The sequence below is a fragment of the Delphinapterus leucas genome, chromosome 9 (genome assembly GCF_059928025.1).
Source record: "Delphinapterus leucas isolate spDelLeu-1000000601 "Yukka" chromosome 9, BTC_Dleu_Yukka2, whole genome shotgun sequence".
Classification (NCBI taxonomy): domain Eukaryota; kingdom Metazoa; phylum Chordata; class Mammalia; order Artiodactyla; family Monodontidae; genus Delphinapterus; species Delphinapterus leucas.
The window spans coordinates 22,733,048-22,758,470 of NC_143137.1; the positions used below are offsets into that span (position 1 = coordinate 22,733,048).

The following is a 25,423-nucleotide window of genomic DNA, read 5'->3' on the forward strand; positions in this document are numbered from 1 at the left end:
AATGACCTCTTATTAAATATTAAAGAATTATTATGAGGAATTATAAATATCATGTGGCCCCAATAAGAAAAAATAGCCAAGAAGTTAGGCTAGACAGGGCAGAATTGTGGCCAATATAGATCATTCTTCTAACAGGGGTGTGAAAACAGCAGGTTGGCAGGAAGCAGTGAGCTCTCCCATCAATAGGTATCTTCATGCAAAGCAAAGACAACCACCTGGGGGCATGGGAGAGGTGGGCTTTACACATATACTAACAATCCAGCACGCAGAAAGTAAGGGAGCAAAAAACAAAACAAAACAACTCTAAGATTCTGCACCAGGAGATTTTGAACCACGGGGTCCACAAATGTGTATCAGGAAGACTGTCAGGTGAACTGGATACATACCCCAAAGAAGATTTGATACAGTTCTTGACCTTCATCTACTGAGAGAATATAATCTATTGACACATAATTCTCTGCAGTTTGGGGTATGTACAAATGTACACACAAACAGAATTACATAGATACTATAAAACAAGCTGTAACTAAATGTTTTGTCCTCTTTGAGAACTGTTAACAGCAGAAACTGAAAGGTCTTCCTAGAGAAATGTAGGGAAAAAAACAAAACTCTTCTGCTAGCATAGACTTAAACCATTTTAAATCAGTCTCCTTATTTTTAAATTATAAAGTAAAGAAGGTTTTATTAATGTACTGCTCCTCTAATCCCATCTTGGAAGATCTGTACCGTGAAGCTAATCATGCAACAACTTTACTAAATGCTGCAATCGTAACCATCCATAACATGGTTATGGGAAAGGGTTTTAGTTTTGTCTTATTTGCCTTTTAAATCAGTACACTAACTACCAAATGTAAAATAGATAGCTAGTGGGAAGCAGCCGCACAGGGAGATCAGCTCTGTGCTTTGTGACCACCTAGAGGAGTGGGAGAGGGAGGGAGGGAGGCGCAAGAGGGAGAGGATATGGGGATATGTCTATACATATAGCTGATTCACTTTGCTACAAAGCAGCAACTAACACAACAATGTAAAACAATTATACTCCAATAAAGATGTTAAAATAAATAAATAAATAAAAATAAATCAGTACACTATTCTAACAAGCATAGCTCTCTCATTCCCCGGGCCAAAGCAAGGAGAAGCAGTAAGGAAGAATAAAGAGAGTAAGAACAATAAGGGAGAACAAATAAAACAAACAAATAAAAGAAAAAGCAGACAAGAACAAAGTACAAACAGCTGGTATTATTTATGAAGGGACAACCAGTCCTAAGACCTCAATTGCTTGTAAGGGCATCATCCTATCACAGGACAGGCATTCATTCCTTTACATACCTGACAAATGTGCTTTTGAAAAAGCATAAGCAATGTAAAAATACATATGTCAGTCACTTTGGAAGACAGTTTGGCAGTTTCTTACAAAACTAAACATACTTTTACTATATGATCCAACACACTCCTTGGTATTTAGCCAAATAAGCTGAAAACTTATGTACATGCAAAAACCTGCACACGAATGTTTATACCAGCTTTAGTCATAACTGCCAAAACCTGGAAGCAATCAAGATGTCCTTCAATAGGTGAATGGATAAACAAAATGTGGTATATCCATACAATGGAATATTATTCAGCACTAAAAGGAAGTGAGCTATCAAGCCATGAAAAGACAGGGAGGAACCTTAAATGCATATTACTAAGTGAAAGAAGCCAATATGAAAATGAAAAGGCTACATACTCTGATTCCAACTATATGAAATTCTGGAAAGGGCAAAACTATGGAGACAAGAAAAAGCAGTGATTGCCAGGACTGGGGGTGGAGATGGGGGAAATGAATAGGCAGAGCACAGAGGACTTTTAGGGCAGTGCCAATACTCTTCATGATATAATGATGGATATGTCATTATATTAATACATTTGTCCAAATCAACAGAAATATACAACACCAAGAGTAAACCCTAAAATAAACTACAGGCTTTGGGTGATTATGATGCGTTAATGTAGGTTTATCCTTTGTATATAGGAAATCGCTGTACCTCACTCTCAATTTGTTGTAAATCTAAAACTGCTCTTGAAAAATGAAGTCTTAAAAAAATGAAAAAGAAGCCTACAATGACTATTTGTGTGCCGTTTACACCAAAATACTAGGTACTGATTATAATTTTATCTTTTCTTGGCAAATAAATGTCATGGTGGAAAGCACTGATTACTGAACAGTTCTGGAATTTCTTTTGACCTAAGTGCCTCTGAACTCCTGTGCACTTTTAGTTAGACCTTTATTAGCATACCATTCCACTGGGAGGAAGGGAACAGGAACAGCATGACACAAAATTTGAGACAAATGCCATCATAGGCTACTGCTGGCAAACATTAGCTCCATCAAATTATTATTTAAAGTGAAGAAGGAAAAGTCATAGGCATTTCTCTCACCAGGGACAGTGTTAGGAAAGCTCCACCAGCAACACTCTCTCTTCATTAGATGAAGTTGACCCACCCCCGATTTCTTCAGTCTTTCCCCACCACCATGCATCCTATACATTCAAATGTATTCAACAGTATATAACTATTATTAACTATACATTATGTATATTATATATAAATTATATATTTACATTTATATGTAAATTGTAAAATATATATACCATAACATTATATAACTATAAAGCTATTCAGCATTATCTAACTACAGGTTATAATGATTTAGTTTGGAGGAGTTCCTGAAAATCCCTGTACCCCACCTCTACCATGGAACATTAGTGTTTGACATATGTATTTTTCCCATTAATATATTTTATTTTTAGAGCAGTTTTAGGTTTATAGAAAGCTGAAGCAGAAAGTACAGTAAGTTCCCATATAACCCCTTCACCACTTCTCCCTCTCCTATTAACATCCTGCTTTAGAGTGGTAAATTTGTTACAGTTGATGAACCAATATAACTAAAGGCCATAGTTTACATTAGAGTCCACTCTTTATGTTATACAGTCTATGGGTTTTGACAGGTGTATTATGACGTACCCTCCATTTGAGTATCATACAGAATGGTTTTACTGCCCCCAAAACCCCGTGCTCCCTCTCTCCCTTCTCCCAAACGCTGGCAACCACTGATCCTTTCACTATCTCCACAGTTTTGCGTTTCCCAGAACTTCATAAAGCTGGAATCATACACTATGTAGCCTTTTCTGGTTGGCTTCTTTCATTTAGTAATATGCATTTAAGATTCCTCCACGTCTTTTCACGGCTTGATAGCTCACTTCTTTTTAGTGCTAAATAATACCCCATTGTATGGAGGTACCAGTTATGAATTCTTTCTTTCATGGATCATGCCTTTGGTATTGTATCTAAAAAGTCATCACCATACTCAGGGTCATCTAAGTTTTCTCCTATGTTATCTTCTAAGAGTTTTATAGTTTTATGTCTTACACTTAGGTCTGTGATCCATTTTGAGTTAATTTTTATAAAGGGTATGAAGTCTGTGTCTACATTGATTTTTTGGCCGGTAGATATCCAGTTGGTTCCAGCACCATTTGTTGAAGACGCTATCTTTGCTCCATTGTATTGCCTTTGCTCCTTTGTCAAAGATCAGCTGACTATATTTATGGGGATCTATTTCTGGGCTCTCTATTCTGTTTCATTGATCTGTTTGTCTAATTCTTTTACCAATACCACACTGCCTTGATTACTGTAGCTTTATAGTGAGTCTTGAAGTCAAGTAGTGTCAGTCCTCCAACTTTGTTTTTCTTTAATACTGTATTAGCTATTCTGGGTCTTTTGCCTCTCCATATAAACTTTAGAATCAGTTTGTTGATAACCATAAAATAACTTGCTGGGATCTTAATTGGGACTGCACTGAACCTGCAGATTAAGTTGGGAAGAACTGACATCTTAATACAATTGAGTCTTCCTATCCATGAATATGGAATATCTATTTTAGTGCTTCTTTGATTTCTTTCATCTGAGCTTTATAGTTTTCCTCATATAGATCTTGTACATATACTAGATGCATACCTAAATATTTCATCTTTTTCATTTTTAATCAAAAAGTTAAAACCAAAAAAGTACTTAATGTTTAAAGAGATAAGCATCAAAATCTGATAATTTTGTTTACTAGAAAAATCTCTCAGATAAGTTTAAAAACATGTTAATACCTAACTCTTCCCAGATGTCACTTACACAGTGTTTCCATACTAAGAAATATGCCATCAGTATTTGATATAGATAGTAAATTTACTAGGTATATGTGGAATACCTGGTATACATGGAATACCTAATATGGAAAGCTCATTCTCTTTTCTTTTTCAACTAAAATACGATTACAGCCCTTATGTGGCTATTTTGCAATTTTATGTAATCCATAAAACTGTGTCCCATTCATATTAAAAGGTACCCAGAAAATATATAAACTTAAGTGGGAGGGGGGGAATCAAAGGAAAAAAAATTAACTGTGGTATCTCTGGATGGCAGAGCTACAAATTTTTTCATCTTCATACTTTCTTTTATTTTCAAACTTCTCGACAAAGATCATATATTACTTTCACACTCCATTAAATCAAATATTATATAGCATGTAAAATGAGTAAACTATAACTACATGCATCAATAAAGATTAATCTCGGGCTTCCTTGGTGGCGCAGTGGTTGAGAGTCCGCCTGTCGATGCAGGGTACATGGGTTCGTGCCCCGGTCAGGGAGGATCCCACATGCCGCGGGAGAGGCCACAACAGTGAGAGGCCCGCGTACCGCAAAAAACAAAAAAACAAAACAAAACAAAAGATTAATCTCATATAACTTTAAAAACATACAAAACAATATATCTTTCCTATGTATACAACACATAAAGGTATAGTTTTTCTGTTTTTGTTTTTGTTTTTTGATACAGGGGAAAGGTAAACATCAAATTCAGAATAATGGTTACAGCTGGGAAGGGAAAGGACGAGGAAGGAATGCCCAGGAGGCATTATTATCTGTGATTTTTTTTAAGTTGGGTAGAAGATACACGGTATTCATTATATTGTTCTATATCCTTATTTATGCCTGAAGTATTTAACAATTTTTTTGTTTTGTTTTATTTTGTTTTTTGTTTAGGTAATGCCTACCCTATCCAACTTTTTGGGAGTATCCATTGTAAATTGAAGTAATGACCTTCAGGGACAAAAGGTAAATTCACAAGATGTTTGAAGGAACTTCTTAAAGTAGACTCAGTAACTTTTAACACGAAACAAAAAAAGTGTGTGGTTTTGATTGTTAGAAATGCCTTAACTTATCTCTTACAATCTTTACTTGAAATAGGAGTAAAAAGTTTTTTAAAAGTTGGGATTGGGGGTGGGAGTAGAGGAAGGCCTGGGATGGTTTAGAACTAATACTGTTCCTTCCCATTTCCACCACCAATTTACTGCCCATTCCTACATCCTAGCCCTAAACTAGAAATAGACTGTAACAAACAAATCACTTGAAAACAAGAGGAGGAGTACTATTTAACAAAATTTGAGATTATCAAAATGTAGCTAGATGAACTGAGGCTTATACACTAAAAGAGGGTATATCACATCATCTTATCACCCAATTTCTTGCCCCCAAAATACATAGTAGGGTATTAATAGGACAGGTTTCCTTAAAGAGGAAAATGACTACCTGGGTCTGCAGTTTATACAGACCCAGGACTTTCAGTCACTATTCTTCAAAAAAAGTGATTTGTTTTTAACATTCACTGTCAGTAACTCTTTTTGAAAAGACTTTACTAGATTAAGCACAACCCACGACCTACTGAAATTTAAATGAGATGTTTGCTTTTCAGATAAGATCCATCTTACTTGAGGATCCTCCCTTAGACCGCTACAAATTAAAGGACCCAAAAAGTAGAGGACTCATTAACAGAAACCTAACAAGGCTGAAATTGTGGGCTGTGTAGGAACTTGTACATGTGTATCCTTTTCCTGTGCATTCCTGAAATCAGTTAGTTCTAATTTCAACATCACCTTATTTGTAGTTATTTCATCATTTGCATTTACCAAGTATATTATCATCCACATTCCATTAGCTCAACTTATTCTCACCAATGTCTGTGGGAAAGCTGCCTGATCAAGATTGCTTGGATGGATGTAGGCTGCTACGTAATTTTACTCACCAAGTTTTGTCCTGTTTAAATGTCATCAAATCACATTCATAAAACAAATATATTTTGAGCACCTTTTCTGTGAAAAATCCTGGATCAGAAACTGAAGGGGGATATGTGGGGTGATTAGTTTAACCCTCAAATAGCTTACAGCAGCAGTTCTCAAAGTGAACCTTATAACCCTGGGAATCCCTGTGATTTCTTCAAGGGATCAGTGAGGTCAAAACTATTTTCATAATAACTAAGACATTCTTTGCCTTTTTTCACTGTACTTATATTTGCACTTAGAATGCAAAAGCAATGGTAGGGTAAAACTACTGGCATCTCAGCACAATTAATTAAAGGCAATGGCACCAAACTGTACTAGTCATCATTATATTCTTCACCTTCATGTATTCACAGTAAAAGGAAAGAGTCAATTTCATAATTTAAGAATGTGCTGATGAAAGAGTAAAAATTATTAATTTTATTAAATCTTCACCCTTGAATTCATGTCTTTTTACTATTCTGTGTAATCAAATGGAAAGTATACATACAGCACTTCTGCACTCGGAAGTGTGATGGCTATTTCAAAAAGCACATAAACCATGCTTTGAGTCGCAAACTGAATTACCCACATTTTCCCCCAAGGAATACCATTTTTACTTGAAAGAGTAGCTGACAAACTGTATGGCTATTCAGACCTGGGTAACTGATAGTCATTTTCTCAAAAATTAACAAAGTGAGCCTATCGCTTCAAGGAAAACAACTGAGAGCATTTGTTGTCAATGATAAAATTAGGTATTTCAAGAGATAATTAGAATTTTGGAAAACTTGTATCTGCCACAGTGAGCTTGATAGCCTTCCATTACTTAAAAGTCTTTTCTAAAAAAAAAAAAAGTCTTTTCTGATGAGATCAGTGGTAGTGTTAATGAATGTGATTTTTGTGTCAACATTTAGAAGATCTGCATAACCCAGTAAACTAATATTTTCCAAATGACCAATGTATGATGTTACAAAATCATGCATGGATTAAAAGATCCATTCAAAGTGCATGATAAACCAATAGATTTTAACATAACAAAGCACAGATGTGGTTTCAGATTCCACATTGCAATTCACCTTTAAGAAATTTACACTGCTGAGTTTTCATGTAATATCAAAGAATATCATCCACAGTAATCTAAAAAGGTTCTTAAAATGCTCTTCCCTTTTCCAAACAGATCATCTTATACTTTGACCAAAGCTGTAACATACTGCAGCAGACTGAGTGCAAAAGCAGATAGGAGTATCCAGCTGTCTTCTAACAAGCCAGACACTAAAGAGATTTGCAAAAACTGTAAAACAGTATCACTCTTCTCACTAAATTGTTTTTGTTTCGGAAAATATAGTTTTTTGTTGTTTTGTTTTGTTTTGTTTTGTTGCGGTACGCGGGCCTCTCACTGTTGTGGCCTCTCCCGTTGCGGAGCACAGGCTCCGGACGCGCAGGCTCAGCAGCCATGGCTCACGGGCCCAGCCTCTCCCCGGCATGTGGGATCTTCCCAGCCTGAGGCACGAACCCGTGTCCCCTGCATCGGCAGGCGGACTCTCAACCACTGCGCCACCAGGGAAGCCCGGAAAATATAGTTATTTTTAATTAAAATGTTTCATTAACTTTAACATGTAGTGGGTATATTATTTTAAAATTAATAAACATTTTTTAAATTTCTCAGTTTTAATTCCTAATACAGTAAGTATCAAAAGTTATAACCCACATAAATAAAAGCTCTTGAGTCCTCAGTGACTATTAAGAAGGGTCCTGAAACCAAAGATTAAGAACCACTGGCCTGGGACTTCCCTGGTGGTCAGTGGGTAAGACTCTGCACTCCCAATGCAGGGGGCCTGGGTTCGATCCCTGGTCGTGGAACTAGATCCCGCATGCATGCCGCAACTAAGAAGTCCACGTGCCACAACTAAGACCCAGCAGAGCCTAAATAAATAAATAAATATTTTTTTTAAAAAAGCACTGGCTTACACTGTAACAAAAAGGAGGGAAAAAACCCCCATATATAATAACCCAAGGTAGACTGTCCATCAACAGATGAATGGATAAAGAAGATGTGGTATATACATACAGGAACATTACTCAGCTATAAAAAGGAATGAAATAATGCCATCTGCAGCAACATGGATGGACCTAGAGATTATCATACTAAGTGAAGTAAGTTAGACAGAGAAAGACAAATATCATATGATATCACTTATATGTGGAATCTAAAAAATGATACAAATGAACTTATTTACTAAAGATAAACAGACTCACAGACTTAGAAAACAAACTTATGGTTACCAAAGGGGAAAGGTGGAGGGAGGGATAAATTAGGAGGTGGGGATTAACATGTACACACTGTATATAAAATAGATAATCGACAAGGACCTACCACATAGCACAGGGAACTCTACTCAATACTCTGTAATAACCTATATGGGAAAAGAATGTGAAAAAGAATAGATATATGTATAACTAAATCACTTTGCTATACACCTGAAACTAGCATAGCATTGTTAATCACGCCCTATACTCCAATATAAAATAATAATTAAAAAAAGAGAAACACTGGCTTACACTTTAACAAAAGAGGGGGAAAAAAAACCCCACAGATAATAAACCAAGGTAGAATGTTATGGCTACCATAGTCCTCTATTCTTGAATTTTCTAGCTCTTTTTAAACTAGACCTATATTACCTACCTGGCTCTTGAAATAATTTATTTCACCTTGCTGTCAATATAATCAAAATGAGTAATTCACTTAGCAAGCATGAAAAGGCCTCAAGCAACACCAGGATGATGTTTTAAACTGATCTGATGAGTTTTTCTTCAGTCATTTTCTAAATAAGTGGTCTGAATTAAAACTGGTTTTATTTCCCTGGTATAAACAGCCTATAAAGAGAACTCATATAATATACAACTCTCTTGGAAAGGCATCCCACACAATCAAATCAGTAATAGAAAGCTATGAAATTTGGTTCCCTGTCTCTCAACAATAGGGTAAAAAAACTAGAAATCCTACACTGGTGCTGAGGGTCAGGATACAAAACATGACATTCAAAAACAAACAAAAGGGGCTTCCCTGGTGGCGCAGTGGTTGAGAGTCCGCCTGCTGATGCACGGGACGCGGGTTCGTGCCCCGGTCCGGGAAGATGCCACATGCCACGGAGCGGCTGGGCCCGTGAGCCATGGCCGCTGAGCCTGTGCATCCGGAGCCTGTGCTCCGCAACGGGAGAGGCCACAACAGTGAGAGGCCCGCGTACCGCAAAACAAACAAACAAAAAACAAAAACAAACAAACAAAAAACACTTTCTAGAGGACCATATGCACATAAGCAATCACTTGTGTTTTTTAAAAAGGACACACACACACACACACACACACACTTTTGCTTACCTTACCTTGAAGATTACACAAGAAAACTGATAGTGGTAGTTGTTTTGGGGGTGGGAAACTGTGGGAAACTCACTTTTCATTGAATTCCTTTTATATTGTTTGATCATTTAATAATGTGCATGTAATACTCTAAAATAACTATTTTAAAAACACCATTTCTACATCATCCATTTCTCCAGTCTTTTATCTCAAATGCAAATTCCAAATACTAGCAGATATGGAAATCACTAAATGCATATTTGTTAAATAAGCAATGGACACATATCTCATATACCTGATGGAAGTATCAAAAGCAACCCATCCATCAACCTGGAAGTGATCAGCCATTGATTACCTGAAAGGGTATCTAGTGATGCCATCCATCTGCCCAATATAATTGATATAGTTGCTACTTCAATGGTAACTCTCTTCCTTTTTATATTCACCCCAGCGTTTGTTTTAAGAAATGTTCTCTGAACAACACCAAAGTAGATAAGTTTAAAGATTCCTTTAGGGAATTCCCTAGCGGTCCAGTGGTTAGGACTCTGCACTTCCACTGCTAGGGGCCTGGGTTCGATCCCCGGTCAGGGAACTACGATCCCACAAGCCATGCAGCGCAGCCAAAAAAAAAAAAAAAAAAGATTCCTTTAAACCATGCAGCAACATTAAATTCAGCATAAATTTTGCTCCCATTATGCACTAGGCACTATGATTTGATAATGTAACACTTATAACATACAATGTAACGTGAAAATGTACACTTGGTTCTAAACACCTAACTACACAATAGAAGTTTAATAATTACACCAATGAAAAAGAAATGGGTTTTAATCAATTCTAAATTTAATGAGGTAATCTTATGATGTGGCTACAAATAAACATAATTCAAACTTGGACTACATTAATCATAGTGGCTATACACTGCCCCAAAAAACAGAAAAAAATGGACCCACTGTAGTTTGTACTTATCAGACCAGTTGCACTTGTGCTGGGTTCTAGGCCACGCTTGATATCTAGGGGCCCTGAGAAAGTGCAGTAGGGTCAGGGTAGTTTGATAATATGGAAGGCAACATGTAGAGTTAGTTACCATGTGTCAAGTACTTCACCTGAATTTTCCTTAAATCTCCTCATATCAGTGATACAAGTATTATTATCCTTGTCTTAAAATTAAAGAGATTCAGGCTCAGAGAGATTAAGCAACATGCTCAAGGTTGCAAAATGCTAGGAGGTAGCATTATCAAGATTTAAACCCAGGAGCCCCTTTAGTGGGTTGAATGGTGGCTCCCAAAAAGATATGTCCACATCCTAACTCCTGGAAACTATGAATGTTATCTTATTCGGAAAAAAGGTTCCTTCAGATGTAACTAAATTAAGGATTTTGAGATGAGGAGATCATCTGGGATTATCCAGGTTGGTAACTAAATCCAATGACAAGTGTTCTTATGAGAGTGAGGCCAACAGAGATTACCGACAGAAGAGTAGGAGACAGTGTGCCCATGAAGGCAGAGACTGCAGTGATGTAGCTACAAGTCAAGGAATGCCAGCAGCCACCAAAAGCTGTAAGAGGCAAACAACAGATTCTTTCTCAGTGCCTCCAGAGTGACTGTGGTCCTACACACACCTGATTCCTGATGTGTGGCCTTCTGAATTATGAGAGAATAAATTTCTGTTGTTTTAAGGTACCAAGTTTACAGTAACTTGTTGTAGTAGCCCTAGGAAACTAACATAGCCCCCAAACTCTATCCTTCCGGCATATCTCATTACCTTTCCAAGAAGGTTTAAGGATCTCGGGATATTTAAACTAAAATAGAGATGTCTGAAAGGACTTTATTTTAAAAAAAACAAAAAAAAAATCTATACTTATTTTTGGAAGTCCTAAAGAGCAAAAGTGAGACCAGTAGGTAAAAATTACAGGGAGAAACTTAAGTTGAAATTAAACTTTCTAACCATCTAAAAAAGTATTAAAGACCAAACCGAGTTTCAGTAGTTAGTACCCACCAAAATGATTTCCTATCACTGGATGTGTTCAAGAAGACTGATGACCATGTAACTTTGGGGAGCTGAGCTGGCTTAGATGACTTAGAATCTCTTCCCATTCCCAAGTTCCTAAAAATTATAAAATATTAGATGCTACCACAAAAACCTAGTAATAAGATAAAATATTACAAGTGAATTTTGCAAGGTTTCTACTATCATGTATTCAAATAAATACTATTAGTTAGTTATGTGTCAGGCACTGTGCTTGGTGATGGACACAAACATGATGCCTACTTTCATAAAGCTTACAATCTGGTGGGAGGGACAGACGTATATCAAGTAATATACCAACAAATGTAAAATGACATGTATAGACATAAATGGTGAAGAAAATAAAAATAAGGGAAATGTGGTAAAACTTCCCTGAGGAAATGATGCTTGAGTAGAGACTTGAATAAAATTTACAAGATTTTACCAGATAAAAGAAAGGAAAAAGCTTTCCAGGCAGAAGGAACAATAGGAAAGGTCTAATAGGTTAGGGCAGCATGTTTGATAGAAAATGAGTCCAAAAGGTAAGTACAGCCACATTAAAGAGCTTTGTCTTCATCCTAAATGTGGGACATGATCAAACTTGTGTATTTAGAAAAGATCAATTAATTCTGCCTGCAATGAGGAGAATGGATTAGTGCTCAGCCAGAGTGGATGCAGGTAGACCAGTGATAGGTTATTTCAACAGTCCAGAAAAGAAACAATAGCAACTCAGACAAAAGTGATAATGGTGGAAATGAAGAGGATAATTTGAGCTTATTTAGAAAGTTAAACAGGATTTGATAATATGGAAAGAACAAGGTTTCTGTTCTGAGAAAACAGATGAAACGGTGATACCCTTCACTGAGGTAAGAAAGAATGGAACAGGGCCAAGTTTGAAAAGGGAATCTCATTTTGGGATGAAGTGCATCTGAGGCATCTGAGAGGTGTCAATTAGGCCATTGGATATAAAGTTCTTAAACTCTGTTGGCAGGCTAAATCTGAGTATACATATTTACATGGAACAGCTGCATATTCTTTTACCTTTAAGGGAAAACAATTACTGCTATAAAATAATCATTATTCTTTAAAAAAAGATAATTTCAAAATTGTGCTAGCCTAAAACACAAGAATCACTACCTTACCAAAGACCCTAAATTAATACTAACCAAAGATTACCTATTTAAAGGACATTAGATATATACCACTCATTTAGCTACAAAATGGATTTCTTCAGAACGAGAACAATCCATCTTGGTGGATTCTCAAGTTAGGATTAGAGACTGCTCTCACATCTTTCAAACACAAAAACTGAAAAAAAAGTTTGAGGCAAAAAGTGTGTACTTTTTATTCCCAGATTGTCCACCTCTCCCTATGTCTGAAAGACACTGACTCAAGCATCTTAATTGTCAAGTATAAATGATAAAGTTTTTCTCCTGGAAAAGATTCTAATTTTCAAAGTAGAAGGGAAGAGAATAAACAAATCAGACTTTTTTTCTTCCAATACATACCTCTGCAGGCTTTGTATTATACTTAGATGAAAAATGACTAGACTACTTTAGATATTAATTGTGATAACTAAGGAAATATTTACCCTAGATTTGTTTCCATGTTGTATAAACAAACAAACCAGCTACCAGAAAGATTAAAGACAGAACTAAATGAGTAGGCAAGAAAATTGGATTATATTACTAACTTTTCTAAAGAAAATCTGCTGCACAAAAATCTTTGAGAAAGAGCCAGTCTTCTTTTTTTTTTTGCTGGCCTCTCCCGTTGCGGAGCACAGGCTCCAGACACGCAGGCTCAGCAGCCATGGCTCACGGGCCCAGCCGCTCCGCGGCATGTGGGATCTTCCCGGACCAAGGCACGAACCCGTGTCCCCTGCTTCGGCAGGCGGACTCTCAACCACTGTGCCACCGGGGAAGCCCAAGAGCCAGTATTCTTTACATAAAACTAAAATTATATATATCACATACTTCATTGAGGCAGAGGATGAACTAGACTACATAGCATTTTATATTTATAAATATATTTATATTTTACGTACATAAAATCTTTTGAACTCCCCACAAATAATGCTTTAAAAAAACAAACAAGCATTTTTAACACTCCTGTATTATATGACAGCTGTTACTAATATCAATTTGCTCTCAGTGGGAATATAACAACTCAGAAGGTCCCAGGGTAAAATAAAAGACTAATAATACTGAGACAAACTTGTTTGCTTTAGAAACTATCCTACAAATAGGAATCTTGGCTCATGAAGTGTGAGGGCAGAGTGGAGAAAAAGCAAGTTAATATGTGAATGAAACTGAGGTTAACCCAGGATTTAGCTCTCATTCTTCACTAAGTAAGCTTTCATAGGCAAGCCCTTCCGCCCTTACTCCAAGTTACCCTTACCTCAGCAAAACCACACAGAGCATGAAACAGACAGTAAGCATTTCCTGGACTAATTTGTATTTGGATAGAAACTTTAATATCTTTTATATTTCATTAAAATGGATTTATAACTGCCCCATTAAGAATGTTTCAGGGCAAAAATAGACAAATCAAACACCCTTAGACATTTTTGGTTCAAGACAATATACAGAGTATTATTTCATATTATCATATACAGTATATCCATGCACAGTGTGTGTGTGTGCATGCAAGTACATACATGTACACTTAGGAAAATATCTAAAACCATATAATTAAAATATTGTTAAATATGTATGATTGATTTACAATTATTTTAAATTTTCTTCTCTTTGCTTTTCTATAATAAACACATATACGTACCTTTTTACATTAAGAAAATATATTTGTTGTTTACCATGTCATAACACGAGACTCAGAACTAATTTTAGAAGGAATTTTTATTTAGAAGAAACTTTACCATTCTGTCCTCTTCATTTTTCAAATGGGGAAAAAGGCCCAGTGAGGATAAGTGACTTGCCTGCCCAAAATCTGATAGTTGACTCCCTATGGCCATAATTATATTATTCATACTTATGTTTATTTTTTCTAATTATGAAAGTTAATGCATTTTCATTAAAAATAATCTGAAAAATAATGAAAGCTATAGGAAAGAAAATGAAAATCACATATATGCTTATAAACCAAAAATAACCGTTGATTTGGGGGGTTTTTTGTTTGTTTCCTTTCTAAAAATTTTTCACTACAAAAATAATACATTTTCAATGTAGAAAAACTTTAAAAATATAAAGATAAAAATTAAGGAAGAAAGACAAAAATTTTAACACTCAATCACATAATTGGTGATACTGGAATTGTTTCTTTAGACTTAGTTCCTAAAGCCAGTTTGGGGTCAACAGGCTAGTTCTATGATGGTGTTTTTATGTAGCAAACCCTGGTTGATTCTTTAATTCGTGATTATTTTTATATAAAAGATCTATTACTGAAAATTTTATTTTACAATTGTTTAATGAAAGACAAAGGACTAAAATAAGGTGAACAAAGAAAATACTCCAGTTCTATTTAGGGACAGATTTAGTGAATGTAAACATAATCCACAAACACAAGCCCAATTGCAAGCTGCATAACACAAATTTTCTTAAGATTACCCAATATGTTTATTCATGTAATTCTTGTATTTACCAATACTTTTACAGGGTAACCTATACAGTTGCCAACTGGCATTAATTACAGAAAAAAAAATGAATTATGAGCAAATATATTTATAAAAACAAGCAAATCAAACTCATAAATTACTGAACCATCATTAACTCAATCAGCAAGACATTTGAAAATATTCATTTTTATCTGAGCCTTTTAAAATTTCTACCTTCTACATATTTTATAATGTACTTAAATGTATTAGTACAATAACAGGAATACCATTTATAAATAAATGTGATTCAGAATGTGTGCTCAAAATTTACTTGTAAGGGTGACAATAAAATTTGGAGATCACTGCCCAGAATCCGGGGCCTAGCTGACAAAACTGTCTCCTAATGCAATTTCAAAGATCCAAAGATTAGAAGAAAGTAAAAATGACCAATTATCTAAGACTTCATATGAAATATTTTAGGAATCAAATAAGTTCTAGTATGAAACATTATTAAATAATTTGCTTAAATTTCCAGATTGTGGGACTTCCCTTGTGGTGCAGTGGTTAAGAATCTGCCTGCTAATGCAGGCGACACGGATTCAATCCCTGGTCCGGGAAGATCCCACATTCCTCGGAGCAGCTAAGCCCGTGCGCCACAACTACTGAAGCCCGCACTCCTAGAGCCCGTGATCCACAAGAGAAGCCACGGCAATGAGAAGCCCACACACCACAACGAAGAGCAGCCTCCACTCGCCACAACTAGAGCAAGCCCATGTGAAGCAACGAAGACACAACACAGCCCAAAATAAATAAATTAATTAATTATTTTAAAAATCCAGGTTTTATCAATGGCTTAAGAAATGTGAACACTAGCAATCTGTTACCTTTATACAATTTTAGACCTCAAAACATTTCATAATTGTCATATTTCACACAAACCCTATAAGACAGGCCAATGGTATTTTCATTTCATGGTCAGAAAAATTAAGCAAGGAGAGAATAAATGTGTTGTCTCAGACCACTGGATTGGTACATGTGCCTTTTAGAAGTTTTCCAAAGTGCATATAAACAACTACCACCTTAAAAATGAATTTGACTTTGCTGTACACCTGAAACTAACACAGCATGATTCAACTATACTCCAATATAAAATAAAAATTAAATTTTTAAAAAATGAATTTGAGTGCAGTCTAATGAACCATTTAGCTTTCTTTCAAAACTTACTTTCTCTTTAAAACAATAGTAATTTGATCCCCGCACAAAGCCTATTGTATAGAGTGCATGAATAGTCATATACAGTGTGAATTCTGGAATATAAAAAAGCAAGGAATTCAGATGACTTGACAAAATCCTGAAGCTGGTTAAGCTGTGGTTTGGCATCCCTCCCACCTTCCTTCTGGCGCTCCTACTCCTATCTCCGAAAGGTACCTTACATCTTCCCAAAGTTCCTCACCCCAGACACCTACTCAAAGTTTCCCTTGCTTGATCTAGCCCAGTCAGGATAACTGATTTCAGCCAACTGACACAACCGACATTTGACTTAATCATTAACATTACCAAAAAGGCCCTTGACTTTTCTGTCAACAACCCCTTGAGAGGGTCCATAAAAGTTAAGGACCCTCTCCCCAGAAAAATCATATAGGCCCACATATTATTTTTCAAACTATTTCAAGATTCAGGATCACACAGCCAAAATATATCCATGAACCCCAGAACTATAAAACCCAGGTTAAAAAACCCTGCACTTAACCTATAAATATCATAAAACTTCAAAATCCTTCAAAAGAGATTATAAACTTTAAAGATTATAAACTCAAATATACGATACTATATATACTCAAATACATAAGCTCTAATTGTTAAAATTTAAGTCATCTCCCGAAGTTTTTAATGTTGTAATTCCCATGAGAGAAGGAGAGTAACAGGACCTATTTCTAAGCACGGGTCATCTATTAAATTGTGTTTTAAGGCCCTACCCCTATATTCAATAAGACTCCAGAAATCTATTGTGTTTATCATGATTCATGGCAAAACGATACATACATACACACACACAAACACATTCAGAAAATTTACTTTATTTCTTAATTGCCAAATCCAGTTTTTATCCCAGTGAGCTCCGTAGTATTTCACATTGCTAAATCCTGTTAAAATTCCATTACTCCCTATCCTCAGCTTCTTCAACCCTATACCATTTATCTTATCTCTTCAGCCATTGTTTTTCAACTTCCTTCACAGGCCTCTCTTCTTCCACGTGACCTTCAGATATAGATGCTACCCAAGGTTGCCTTAGTTGTTTCCTCACTCTTGATACTATAGTCTTTTGCAGTTTCTATATGACATTATGCCAATGAATACAAACCTCCTAATAGACCCCCTCTTCCCCTTGAGCTCCAGTCCAAGTCTTCAGGTACCTATTTTGACATATCTTGATTCCCACACCTACCATCATATCCTATTACCTTCCTCCTCAAATTCTGTTCTCCCTATATATTCCCTATCTTATTAAAGGCATCCTCATCCTCATCCATTAACCAACTAGAATCTTTAACTCCCCCATGCTCTTCCCAATCAGGCCACAACCTCATCAGCTTCATTTTCCTCTACTCCCCAAGTACAGCAAAGTCTGCTTGCTTTCTAAAATCAGACTATCATTCCCTTCATCTAGCCTCTTCTTTTTCATCAGTAAAACAGCTACTCATCCTTCAAAGTCCTACTTAAGCTTCCACTACATGAAAAGTCTTCCCTAACCTCACTTACTCTCCCTGTATCACTCACCCCTTCCCCCAGAATTCCCTCCCTCCTTCTATAATCCCACACCACTCTTTCTTTATTTTAGTTCTCAACAAACTGTATTATAGTTAGTTGCACCCTTATCTTTCTCCGCTATAGACAAAGCCCACGGTTTATTTGTTACTCTTGCACCTAGAACATGACTGGAATACAGTATGTCTTTAATCAATGTCTGGTGAATATATGGCAAAACTCCAGAGTGAGGACACACTTAAGGTTACTTCTCAGTGGAGGGTACGCCTCATCCTCTTTTGAACATAAAACTAATTAAGTCCCCTAGTCTCTAGCTCCCCATTTCTAGTCCACTGCTTAGTTTTAAGCAATGTTTCATGGGAATATTTCCTCACTTCCTCTTGTTCTTTGTAGGTTTAGCTGCCAGCCTAACCACATTAGCATTCAGTGGCAGCAACAAAACAGACTCTCCAAGTTCTAAAAAGTAAAGACTTTACAACTACCAACAGTAAAATATAAGCTCTTTTTTAAAAATGGTCTAAACATTTATGCATACATAGTTCATTCTTCATGATTCTAAGAAAGGCTTGGCATAGTTTATCCAACAGGCACCATTTAAGAGTTCTGAAGAAAATGTCCCCCTAAACTGTCAGCCAAACTTTTCACATTCGTAACCACAGAAATCAGCATACATGAACTAATCTAAATACTGTGCTTATAAACTAAACAATACACTACAAATGGCAGACACTGTATATCACCAAACTGATGACCCAAACGAAAGTAGCTCTTTTAGCTTCTTTTAAAAATACTACATCTCCAAAATTCAGCGATCATCCCAATCTGTAAAACTAGATTCTTTTACCAGTATCATCTACCCTTTCCCCCTCTCCTCCCCACCAAGTCTCCCCCAACACACACACACACACACACACACACACACACACACCCCTCCCTTACTAGACATGGCTTCCTCAGAAATTATCTGATGGCTCGGGAGCAGTTTGATAACGAAGGCTACCAAGTCTGGAATTCTGGAGAAGATTCCTATGGTCGGTTTATTTTCTAAGTGACTGCTGCTGATGATACAATACAGATTGACCTCAAGGATCACACATGTGGTAGGCTTGCCTTAACCACCCCCTAGTTTTGCTTTGGTTGTTTCTGTTTTGGGGGAGGGGGTCCTTTTAAAAATATACTAGAATATCTCTATGAAGTTGTATTTCTGATTTTTCTTCAGTTCGTATAAATGTTCACATTTTAGGACTAAAGACCACGTGATGAAATCTTTTTGAAGCTTCAGTTACTAAACTGCACTGAGTGGGGTTGAAAACATTTTAGCCTAATTATGAAATGCACTGCAGAAAAAAAATATATATTCCAAGGTATATATAATCCACTTATTTTCCTTGAGCAATCAAAAATTCTGTTTATTTTCTAAGTTTTGTCCTCATTACATCAAAATAACTTCAGACAAAGCATTGTTGTTGCTCCAGGATTAAAAATTTCCAATAGCTCAATGTGGTTATAATCTTCTGGAAACACCTGAAATTGATTTGTTTCACCTCCTTTACTTTTTCTCTTCCAGCCTGTTCTCCTTAGTAAAATATTGATGGATAAAAGCACTAGCTGAAAAGCCAAGAAAGTGGATAATCCACTCCCTAGTTAATAAGGAAGGAACTATATGATACATGATGCTCAAAATTTAACATGTATCCAGAGCCTAAAAAAATACTGATTGGACTTGGTCTAAATAAAATGTTTCTAAAATAAACTTAACAAGTGGGTTTCTTTTCCATTGCTGTTTTACTAAGCATTCATGGAAAATTATATCTGGGTAAAAGCTCAGGCTGAAAACACTAGCTTTAGCTCTCAAGGAAAACATGAAAGAACAGAGAGAATTTCCTTCAGTATAAAACATTTTCTGAAATGTTTTTTACAAAACCAAAGATTGATATTTACCTGTAAGACTGATTTTCCAAATACTATTTATATATGTATTATTAAGCATCACACATAGATATACATAAACGTCTAAATTCAAATATCCAATTTCCTGGATTAATTACAGCCCCAGAGAGAGTATGCCAAAACTTTTGAGGTTAGAACAGACACTTCTGAGACTCAACAACCCACAGAGCTCCCCTTTACCCTCCAACTTTTCAGAGTGGCACTGAGTAGATGAACAAGCCCACTGCAGCATGAAGGACTGGGCTTGCCTAAAGATATCTGACAGAAGCTGAACCTATGCAATAACTTCCTGTTGTCCAGAGACTTGGAGGGTGTGCTTCTAAAGGCTGACAGTTTACAGAACTTCCAGAAACCAAAAAATCAGCATACCTTTTCAAATACTTGTGAAAAAATTTTTAATTTCAATAATACTGTTCATTATTATTATTCCCCAACAAACATTTACTGAATGCCTTATTACATATACAGAAAGAGGTATAAAAAATTTAACCCCAGGGGCTTCCCTGGTGGCACAGTGGTTGAGAGTCCGCCTGCCGCTGCAGGGGACACGGGTTCGTGCCCTGGGCTGGGAAGATCCCACGTGCCACGGAGCGGCTGGGCCCGTGAGCCATGGCCACTGAGCCTGCGCGTCCGGAGCCTGTGCTCCGCAACGGGAGAGGCCACAACAGTGAAAGACCCATGTACCGGAAAAAAAAAAAAAAAATTAACCCCAGACTACAAGGAGCTTAAATTTCCCTTAAAAGTCACCCATTTTCTATCATTTCACATAAAATACTTCTTCAAGTAAGTCTGCTTGAACCTATGATGTATAGGCAATGCAAACTCAGATATTTAAATCATGGGAAGTTGGTCTTTAGCTCCCTAAAAAATTAGAGATGGATACATAATTGTGACTTAATAAAACCAAAAAACCGTACAATTTTGGGTTCCATTGGAGTATACATGAATTGGGAGGGAAACCTGAAATCCTTTCTTTAATTCCCTCTATATCTGGACAAGGGCCCTCGTTATCTCCTACTCCTATAGTTACTTCCCTAAATCTGTTGAATTTCCTTAAAACCTGGTAAGAAAACTCCTGTCTTGGGGATAAGAAACCTTTTTTTTTCCCCCCCTAAATGAGAATATACCAAGACTCCCAAGCAAAAAGTAATTTTCCTCATGTATACTGAATTTGATATGGGGTGGGGGGAGGAGGAAGGCAGGCAGATGAAATCAAAGGACCTCAAATAAAGATGAACCAAAAGACAGTAAACAGTAATTCTTATTCTGATGGACCCTGTTGAAAGCCACATCTAACTCCTGTCAAAAAAAAAAGTCCCACAAAAAAGTCTGCACACAATTCTGGACCCAAGTTAAGAATAGTTATACTACATTACATTTACATTTGATAATTGTATGTTTGCCTTTGCACTCATAAAATAAGGAAATTACCCTCGGATGCACGGGTGGAGCTAGTCATATTTTCACTACCTATGAAATAACACATCAAGAACTTTCAGACACAATCCTAGGAGTCAGGCCACTACTGAATTAAGGGAAGGAAAAAACCCCAGCATCTCCAAAGTCGCCCCTCCCCTGAGTGAGGAACAACTCAATAACTTACTGTTCAAGACCAAAGGAAAAGGAATTTTTTTAAAGGCTGGGCGAAGGTGAAATGGGGAAAGGATCACTGTGAGCTGTGACACCAGATGATGCCCTCGACAAAAGGTGTAAGATGTGCATACCCATTTTCCCGCAGAGCTGACAGTCTCACTCACACTACCTTTCACCTTAAGAGTTTCCAATACATTGTCTCTACACACTTAAGAAAATGTGAATTTTGCTCTGACCACAGAAAGAATTAAGCACAAGTGACACCAGCTGTAAAGTAAGCAATTAATATATGCTAATCTAATGTTTAAGAAGGGATGGATACCAGGCAACAGCTCCTCCAACTGGCTGGATATCATTTGAAGCCCTAAAAATATTAAGATTTTTAAACAACTTCAAGTTCTGATGGGCACAGTCAAATAGACTGTCGAAACTTTAGGACGTACAGCAACGACACAACAGGTGAGAGAGGTGGTGGACATCATCGCCCAGTTAAGTGGATCACATGCAAAGGGCAAACCCTTGAGTTCCCCGAAAGGCTGGGGATGTGGGCTAATACCCATGCACAAGGCCATCCAGAGCCCCTGTCGTTCCCGTGGCAAAGGTTCGGTTCCTTCCCGGGGTCGCGCCACTCCCCCTGTCCCTCACACAGGGGACCACCACCCCAAGCACAGGAAGAACCGAGCCCCCTCCACGGGCAGCATCTCTGCTAGGGAAGAAAACACAATGTCGCTCCTTATTTCTGCGTACAAAAGGACTTTGCGCCCTCCTCCTCGAACTGCCGCCGCTGCCGCCTCCTAACTTGCAAGAAGGTGGGCAACGCGCCATATTCCAGCGTCCCTCAGTCTACCTGGGTAACAAGCCCACGCCACCCCGGCGGGAGGGAAGCTTCGGAGGTTGCCCGAAGAGCCAGCCTCCTCTCCCGCAGGAGACAGCAGCTCCCGCGCCCCGGCCCAGCCCGCCGCGCCGCCCGCGGACCAGACCCGGGAAGGGCCAAGGAGGCGAGCTGGGAGCCGCGGCCCCCGTCCCGCGCAGCCCGCCCACCTCCCACTCCCAGGCCGGCGCGCTCTCCCAGGCCTCCTGCTCCCGAAGCCGCGGGAAGGCCGGGCCCGGGCCCCGGGTTCCACGGCGGCAAGGAGGCCGCGGCCCCGAGAGCCTCAGGCGGCGGGGGAGGCCGGAACCCTGGGGCTCTCGGGAGGGCAGAGCCTCCCTCCCGAGCCCGCCAGGACGCCTGGGGCCTAGTGAGGCCTGTGCATCCTCGGGGTGGCGGTTTGACTGGGCCGGGCCGGGGCCCCCCGCCCGAGGCGGGCCGAATCCGGCGGGGGCCCAGGCCTGGAGCCGGGGGCGGCAGGGTGCCGGCTGCGGGGCGGGCCGGCCGGCCGGCAGGCGGGCGGCGTGTTGCGGCTGCGCCGGGGCTGAAATAGCTGGAGATTGCGCGGTAGGGCACTCACCTCAGAGCGGCTGCGCTACCGTGGGCCTGCGCCGTGGAGACTGCGACCGCGCCGGCTCCTCGCAGCCTCCTGCCACCAGCGGCAATGGCGAGCGCTGCCGCCTAAGCCGCCGCCGCCGCCGCCGCCGCCGCCGAGGAGGGGGAGGGGAGGGAGAGGAGGCACGCACGCTACGCACGGGCTCGGCTTCCCCGCCCGGCCGCCGCCATGATGGGGAGGTCGGCACTGTCTCGGCGGGGCATCTCGGAGGGTGTTTGGGCTCGGACCCCGGCCGTCCCCCGAGGTCTCCCCGCGTTCACATTTCCCTGTAGAGGTTTGGATGGAGCCGGAATCACGAAAGCAACTGTATTAGGGAAATGTGCACGCCCCGGGGAAGTAACGCAGGCGACCCAAGATGGTTGCTAATCTGTAAATAGTCACATTTCTCGCCCCCCAGCCCCGGGAAATAGGACCTCCTGAGCGTGCCTCGATAATCGGAGAGGGGCTTCCCCTCCTTTTCCTCCGCGCTGTCTTGCCAGTCGCTCCCTCACCCTTTCTTTGAAATGACCTTTGCTTCCCTATTTCAAACCCTGCCCAAGTATTTAAAAGCTAAAGTTTTTGTACAAAGCAATATATAAATGTTTTCGCTCATTCATTCGTTTGGCAGGCATTTCCAGAGGGCCCATTCGGTGCCAAGTATTTTTCTGGGCGCGCTAGAGATGTACCTGTTAGGAAAAGAAAGTCCTTACTCTCATGAGCGATGAGTGGAGGGAGTCAGAAGCAATAGGGACCCCCCCCACAAGCAAGTGCCTGAGAAGTAGGGAGGGGTGGAGACTAGAAAAACTACTGTTAGAGACACAGGAGAGGTAGTTTTTGTTGTTCTTTGTTTTTTAAATTGTGATCTGGAGAGTACCTGCATCAGAGTCATTCAGACTGATTATTTAAATCCTGGAGTCCAAATGGTCTCTCCAGGATCTTGGCTTCTTAGCCCAGGAACCCGCATTTCTAACAACCCCCCCACCCCACCCCACCCCCAAATACACACATTCTCCTGGGGATTGTCATACATACCCTAGTTTAAGAACCGTTGCTTTAGGGAATTACTAAACATCCCAAAGAGTGTCAAAAAACAATTTGACAAAACCAGGATACTTTAATTTTCAAGAAGATTCCATTTACCTCAAAATTCAACATAATTAAACACGGAATGTCTCTTTTGTCCAGCGTGTCTAAGAGATTGTCACCGCCTACCACCCAGGTGTTCAAGCCAGAAACCTAGGAATGATCCATGACTCCTTTCTCCCTGAAGTGCCATTATCAGTTAGATCGTTTAAAACAGTTGTTCCCTGTCATTTTTACCTTGGTCCAGGTGACTCTCATCTCTCATCAAGATACTGCAATAGACCCTTCATGGTCTCCCTGCCACAGGAATTGCCTTCCCCAATCCATTCTCCACCCTCCGGTTTGAATGGTCTTTCAAAAAAGTAAATCATGTCACTTTTCTGCTTAACAGGCTTAATAAGGTCCCATTACACATAAGTTAAAGTCTACAATTTTTGAGGTGCCTGCAGGGCCCTTCGTGATCTCAGCCCCTGCTGCATCTCTAACCTCATCTGTCACAGACTTCTCCCTCAGGCTGCAACCAAACTGGGAAACTCTCAGGTCATACAAGACAGGAAGTTCTAGCACCTCGCAACTTTTGCAAGGGCTGCTCTCTCTGCACAAAACTTCTCTGTCTTCTTCTATTCATCTGCTTAAACCTGCCCCTGAATAATTCCTACTACTCCTTAAGGTCTCCTCCAGGAAACGTTCCCTCATTTCTCCCTTCCATCATCACACCCAGTATTTACCACCTATGTTTATTGAGCCCTCACCTTGTGTCAGGCCCTATTTTAAGTCCTTTACACACATTATCTCCTTTCTTATTTAATTCTCAAGTGGAGTCCATGAGGTAGGTACTACTATTATTATTATCTCATTTTGCTGATGGAGAAACAACGGTATGTAGAGATTGCTTGCTCAAACCCAGACAGTAAAAGGTGGAACCAGGTCTGAAAGCCATCAGCCTGACCTCAGAGTTGTGCTCTTAACCATTACCATATTTTTTCAGATTGCAGGTTGATACCCACTGATGAAGCACAAAATTAACTTAGTGAGCCATGACCAACATTTCATGAAAGAAATAGAAAATATCAAAGAACATCAAACTTAGTAAGACTCTTGTTCTATGAAACTCATTTCAGATATATAAATGTATGTGCATAGGTGTGTGTGTTTGTGCTAGATCATGCTATAAAATGCACTTCTTCTTGGATTTCAGTTGCAAAAAAGTTTGAAAGCACTGCGTTATTCTTTCTACACAGTACTTCTCCAACCATGTATCCTCCACAATCCAGAAGCTGCAGGAGGGCAGGGATTTTGTTTTGTTCATGACCATATACCAGCATCTTGTGCAATGCCAGTCTCATAGTAGATCTTTAAAAAAATTTTTTTTATTATCATTTTTAAATTTTTTTAGGCCATGCCGTGCGGCATGCAGTATCTTAGTACCCCAACCAGGGATCGAACCCGTGCCCCCTGCATTGGGAACATGGAGTCCTAACCACTGGACTGCCAGGGAAGTGCCAGTAGATCTTCAATACTCATATGATA

At 39.0% G+C, this 25,423-nt stretch overlaps 1 protein-coding gene and 1 pseudogene across 10 annotated transcripts in view; one reads left to right on the forward strand and one right to left on the reverse strand.

Annotated features, from left to right (window-relative positions):
- Window positions 1-22,924, reverse strand: part of NRF1 (nuclear respiratory factor 1) — a 133,827-nt gene extending 110,903 nt beyond the window's left edge. For 9 of the 10 annotated variants that reach the window (XR_002645668.2, XM_022581250.2, XM_022581235.2 and 6 more), the window contains exon 1: window positions 22,796-22,924. The gene's annotated coding sequence lies outside the window, so the exon portion shown is untranslated. The remainder of the gene's footprint in view (window positions 1-22,795) is intronic. The other variant, XM_022581244.3, reaches the window with a different exon arrangement.
- On the forward strand, window positions 21,737-24,131 carry LOC149748360 (uncharacterized; annotated as a pseudogene).
- Window positions 24,132-25,423: the final 1,292 nt, after the last annotated feature.